A 6,507-nucleotide genomic window follows, 5' to 3' on the forward strand; every position below is an offset into this window, starting at 1 on the left:
TCTGTTCAGCCCCAATTTTTTGTCCTTTAAGGTTTTCTTCTCTTGGTTATGAATTTGAATTGTGAATTTATTCCTAGACATTTTATCTTTTGAGTTCCTGACATGTCTTCTTGCTCTCGAAAGCAGGTTTTTGTTAGGGCAGTTAGATGTGGATTCCATGACCAAAAGCTGCTGGACCCCTTTGCTGTGGATTACTGTGTCTGCAGAGAACCTTCGTCACACCCTTCAAGCCCAAGCACAGTGGGGTAGGAAGAATGGGAAGGACCAAGCTCAGCTTTGCTGAGGACCCTCCATGACCTCCTTGGTGGTCTCAATTCATTTGATCATCCACACAACTCTGTGGCTTTGTTTGGGGCTCTTATTAATCTCTGCAAATGAGAAACTGAGGCTCAGAAGTCATCCACACAATTCTGTGTCTTTGTTTGGGGCTCTTATTAATCTTCTGCAAATGAGAAACTGAGGCTCAGAAGTTTAATGATTTGCCAGGGTCTCTCAGTGAGCAAAACCAAGCTGAGAGACTAGTCTAGGTTCATCCAGCCTTTTCTCCACTGCCACCCTGCCTGAGGACCACATGCTCTGAGCACAGCCCCAAAGTTAAGTGTTTGGATCAGATAAAACTAGCTGTGCAATTTGGGGCAAGTCCCTTCTCCCCTGTTGGCCTCAGTCTGCCAAACTGAAAAATGAGGTGGTTAAACCAGTTAGTGATTTGGTCCCTTTTCTAAAGTGTACCCTCTCCTATGTGCCCTTCTTCCATGGAAGCCAGTATCTGGAACAGAGACAAGGAGCTACTGGGATTGAGCTGAGAGGGTCCCAGTACCTAGCAATCTAGTCTCCTGGTGCCCTGATACAGTCTCCAGGATGCCCAGCTCCAAGCAGCTGAACACAAGCCAACACCTGCCTCCCCTCCTAGGGCCCTGGTCCCACCTTCTATGCCCTCAGTCCTGCTGCAGAAGCTGCCCCAACATGGTGTGCGTCGCACTGGCCAGCGCTGCCCTGAGGACTGTGGGCTGCAGCAGAGTGCTGGCCTTGGTCCTATGCCAGGGCCCTGTGTGCTTTGGAAAGGTCTCTCAATTTTTGTTAGGCAAAGAATTCTTTTTATGCCAAGCTGCGAGTGAGGTGGTTTCACAAGTCCTATTCTGAGTGTGTGCTGGCCGGAATGCACACCACAGAAACAAAATGTTTGTTTTCCAATTGTGGGAGTGCTGGGAGGCCCTTTGGCGTCAGCTTCACACCTTCTGTGTTCAGGCAGGCCATCTGCCATCCAGTGCAGAAACAATGTCAGCCACCATGTGGCCTATGGGGTGCCAGCAGAGGGGCCCACTGAATGGGTTGACCACCATTCAGAGGACATGTGGAACTCTGGGCCTCCAAGGCCTGTTCTTACCCACAGCACTCCAGGGTGTAGACCTCAGGATTGTGTAGACATTCAGGGTGGGTCCTTCCTCCTCTTACCCCTAAGTTACACTGAGCACCCACTGTGAGCTAGTCCCTGAGCCAGGTGTCAGGTCATAGAGTTAGGATTCCCTGTGTTCCTGGCAGGGAGCAGGGTACACATAGAACTACTTCCAGAGGGGATGAGGCAAAGCTAGGTTTCAGTGGGAGAGGAAGAGTCTGCCAATGAACAGGGAGAGGCAAGTGTGGGGCAGCCAGAAAACAACTGAATTGGCAGTTAGGGGGCGTTCCTGTGGCTGAAGGAGGTCTACTGTAGAGGGAGCCAGAGCGAGCACACATGGGGAGCAGCAAGATGGGTACGAGGGCAGAGGCTGTAGAACCCTAGTGAGGAGAGGCCTAGGGAGAGGTTGGCGCAAGTGCTGCGGCTCGTTCTGGCCTGCTTGGAAGGTTCAGACTAGTAAGTGCCACTCCATCAACTTTGTATGGCTCTTTTTTTTTTTTTTTCTTCTTTTTTTTGGGGAGAGGTTTTCACCATAGGGCACATGCGCTTGCCAGACAGACAGAGAGAGACATAGAGACAGAAAGCGAGAAATCATCCCCCAGGGGGGATGGTTACGCCACAATCCCTTCTCCTCCATTCTCCTCTCGGGATCTTGGGCACGCACACACACGCACCTGGTGTGAGTTTTTTAAGCCACCGGGTCCGGACACGAACCGTGGTCGGCTGCATGGGAGTCCAGTGACATAGCCATTACGCTCACTGCTGGTTCCCAACTTTGTATGGCTCTTTAGGCCAGTCAGATTGACTTTCCAGGTCCTGGCAACCCACAGAGCGCCTGGTGACCCTGGAGAACCTGTTAGAGCCCACTCTTAGCCTTTCTTGAGTCTAGCGTAGGAAGCAGCAGGCTAGGTCTGCAGGCCTATGATCTGTCGGGTCTTCAGAGACTCAGATTATTGGGCACTTGTGCCTGGGAATGGGCTATCGCCAGGAATGATCCCCCACCCCTAGCCTCCAGGACTGTTAGCTATTTTCTCCTTAGTCCTTATACCAGCTGGGCCCTGGGTCTCCAGCCCTACCAGAGATAGGACCACACTGCATATTGAATACAACAGGAAGTACCCCCAGAGGTGTGCAGCTGTGGGGAGAGCTACCATAGTAGAGATACCAGAAAGGAGAGGTCCTGAAGGGGGAGCCACAGATAAGTTTTGCCTCTCCCAAGATGACTTTTGGGGCCCAGACTGGCAACACTGCAGCATACCTGGCTCTGGTACCAGCTGGGCATAGGCTTAGAGGTTTATGTCAGAGATTTGGGGCACATCAGTCCTCCTCTGACTCTCTCTCCTTGTCGGCAAATGAAGAACAGTATCTGTCTGTGAGCCTGAACTGAGACACTCCCTCTGGAGTCTCTCCCCTGTCAGACTGGCTCCTAGGGTGGAGGTGACCATGGTCTGTCCAGCACCTGCCCCAGTCCCAAGAGTCACTCTGGGGGAAGCAAGCTGAGAGAAGCAATGGGACTTCCCTAGTACCTGACCGGGGCCCACTTTCCACCTGTGGCTATTTACTGCCCCCACTGGGCCATCTGTTTCTAGAACCTGTGGTTGGGAGGAGCCCTGAGTGTCCATTGCCACATCCGTGGTGCTCAGGATCCCCAGGTGACTTCATTTCCTATTTTCAGACTTGGCAACCTGGATTCCTCATCTGGGTGTTGTGCTTATTGTGTCCCCCATTCCCAACAGTAAGGAGGGCTCCCTCTTTGGGGTCCAGAGATAACATTTCACAGAAATAGTCTGAGTGTGATGTCTCCTCACCCCACCCCACGCTTTTATTTTTTTGAGAGGTTTTTGCCTTAGGGCACATGCACTTCTGGAAAGAAACTGATAGTGAGAGGGAAAGTGAGAAATCACTCCCCAGGGGGGATGGCCGCCCTACAATCCCTTCTCCTCTATTCTCTTCTGGGGATCTTGGGCACGCACACACGTCCGGTGTGTTTTTGAAGCCATCAGGTCCGTGACTCGAACTGTGGTCAACCATATTAGAGTCCGGCAGCATAACTGCTACATCGTCTGCGGGTCCTGAAGCTGTTTCTTTTTAAGACCAGATGCTAGCCCAAGCCTGAGCAGTGACCTGCCAGCACACAAAATGGTCTTTGGGCTGCAGCAAGTATAACGACAAGGTGCTTAGAAGGAAGGAGTAATCTCCTAGGCTTTCCAGCCCACAGAGTCTGAGCAGTCAGCCCCACCGAAGGGCTACCCTGTGCCCATGGCATAGGAAGCACCTGGAGCACGTGCCCGACACCAGGCCCGCCCACGGCTCTGACTGGGGCAGCCTTGAGGAAGAAGCCCTGGCCACCTGACCTCTATTGCCACAGGGGCGGAGGCAGAGGCTTCCTGTAAGAGAGTAAAGCCTTCATGCAAAATTCAGATTTTCCAGAAATGGATTAAAGATAGACCAAAAACATTGTCTTGCCTTTTTTTTTTTTCCCTTTTATGACAAAGTTTAAAAAAAATTAAACCCGGAAACAACATGCCCCACTGTCTTGGTTGTTTCTGTGTCAAATTCTAGCAGAAAGGAGACTCAGAAGTTTCCAGGCTGTTAGCCATCCACCCTCGTGGCCTGGTGTTTCTTGACACTTGGAGAATTCCGTCCTCGTGCTTGTGTGTTTGGGAAGAAATGCCTCGCCTTGGCCAAAGCCCTGGGCCCACCACTTTCCGGCAGGGTGACTGCAAGTCCAGGCCAAGATCTGGACTTTCCCTTTGACTTGTGGTTGGGCTCGATGATGTTTCTGTTTCTTAGAGAGTTTGGTGGGCACTCCCTAAGAACCTGTAGCACAAAGAGAGCCCTTAAATCGGATTAAAAAGAGGGAGATTGCATTAAGGGGAAAAGCAAATGTGCCAACCTTGAAAGTGGTAGAAGAGGAGGTGCACCCTTTCTGTCTGAGAGGGTAACACATAAGCACTTTGGGGTGACAGGTTTGTCACAGCCAGATGCCAAAAACAAGTCTGATGTGGGCTCCGTGCATAGGACACTGTCTAATCAAGGAGAGGTAGCCCACCCTCACCGCTCCCCAGCAAACGTGAGGTGGGTGGTGCTGACAGCTGGCCTCCCGACAGGGTCTGCGGTCAGTGTCTGACCGCCTGTCATTCCTGTTCTGGGAAGAATAGTTGTACTGAGGAACAGATGGATGATGTCCAACCACAGCAGCACAGGAAGTGCTTTGATGTGCTGTCAGGTCGGTTGGGTCCCTAACAGCACAGCCTGAGCTGGGGATTGTTGGGCAAGTGATGGATTGAGGGGGGCTCTCAGGAGAATGGACACAGGAGGGGGGAGGCAAAGGGAAGAGGTGGCCGACTTGTAGTCTGGCCTCGGCTGGTACCCCAAGGAGCTCGGGAGTGTGACCAGCCCCTGGGATTTGATCCTACCTGTCGTGCAAGGTAGGATTGTATCAGTTCTCCTATCAGTCAGTCATTGACTGGTGACTGCCCTGGCGGCGAGGGGTAACCTCCTAGACTTCCCAGACCAGAGCAGCTCTGGAAGGGCAGCTGTGAATACTCAAGACTGGGGAACAGGCGCTTCTGTGGGTCAAAGGATTGTGCGGGGCACCAGGACCCCCTGATTTGCCCGTTTTCTCTTGTATGACCCAGCAAAGCTGCCGGGCCAAGGACAGTGGTTCCAGTGTCCCAGGTGAGAAAACGGGAGTGAGCAGAGGAGCCCTGTCCCTCCTGTCTGTGTTTACATTCTCTGCGCTTTTCTATTGCACCGTCCTCTGAGGACAGGCTCTAGGTTCAGGTGTCAGTGAGGGCTGAGGGAGTGAGAAAAACACTGTCCTCCTTGGGACAAGACGATCAGGGGAGCTGCTGCTCTCTGCTGTCAGACACAACACCCGACCAGCCAACTTTGTCCTTGTCCCTAGCTGGCCATTCCTGCATCTGGGGACACGGCTTGTGAGTTGGGACTCCTGACACCTTGGCAGCATATTCTGAAGTCCTGTTTCTGCTTGCACCCCTCACCACAGGCTTTACCCTTCAGGAGTAGGAGTAGGTTCCGGGTCACTACCAATAAAACACGAGGTTTAATTCAGCTTAGCCGATGTTTCTGGAGTCCTGCAGTGCTTGCCCTGCTGGCCCAGGGAGCAGTTGCACTTGAGAAAGGGAATGAGCTGGTTGTGCCCGAGGGGCGGGGCAGGCAATGGTCTGCATGGGCACCACGCAAGGGGCCGAGGGGCTGCCAGGCTAATGTGTTTCCCGAGGGGTAATTTAGCTTGCACCTGGAAGGCAAGGACCAGGCCACCTTGTCTCTGTCCCCAGTGCCTACCCAGGGGCCTCCCTTCCAGAAGAGGGTATAGAGCAAGTATCTGCCCAGAAAGGCCTTGCAGAGAGGGGGCCCTTACTCCTGGCTAGGAAGCCCTGGGAAGACTAGGTGAGGTAGGCTGAGCTAGGGACCCTTGCCGAGCCACTAGGGAGCTGGCCATGGTGAAGGGCTGGTGGGGCAGGCAGAAAAGCCTGAGTTGAGGGCTACATTCCACAGTTGCTCCCACAGCAGGCTGCTGTTTGCCATTTGCAGGCTCAAGGAGCAGGATCCTGACTCTGTCCCTGGCCACTAGCCTGAGGCCACACAGACAGCACAGTGAGCTTTATTACTTGGGCAGGCCTGTGCCAGAGTAGGCGACCCACTCCTGGGCCTCAAGAGAACAGAAGTTGGGGAGTGGGGTGACAGTTTGTCCCAGGGCGGCATTTCCTGTTTGACTTGATGTGCTCATGCGGTGCTTTGAACTTCACTGTTTTGCAGCTTTCCCTAGACATTTTTGAGGGCACACAGGCCCATGAGCTGCTGGGAGAGGCTGAGCCGGACGCTGGCCCCAGGGTGTGGTGGGCGCTGGGCCGCTCCAGGACTTGGGTGTGGGCATGCCCTGGACGTCTGTTCAAGGTAGCTCACTAGGGATGGGCTCTGGGCAGAAAACACACTGCCCTATTGTGGAGTCACATTCTTCCCTGGCAGGTGGGGCAGGCGCTTGCTTTTCACTGGGGCTGAAACAGCTGAGTTTTGAGTCAACAAAGTTTTCAAGGTGACACCAGCTTTGCAGTCAAGAAGTGGGTGCAGAATGTTAGGGGTTCAGC

General features: G+C 53.3%; 1 protein-coding gene across 1 annotated transcript in view; it reads left to right on the forward strand.

Annotated features, from left to right (window-relative positions):
- Positions 1-6,507, forward strand: part of FAM53B (family with sequence similarity 53 member B) — a 90,326-nt gene that overhangs the window by 74,657 nt on the left and 9,162 nt on the right. The window lies entirely within an intron of this gene.

Source organism: Tupaia chinensis, unplaced genomic scaffold (assembly GCF_000334495.1).
Source record: "Tupaia chinensis unplaced genomic scaffold, TupChi_1.0 Scaffold000113_1, whole genome shotgun sequence".
Classification (NCBI taxonomy): Eukaryota; Metazoa; Chordata; class Mammalia; order Scandentia; family Tupaiidae; genus Tupaia; species Tupaia belangeri.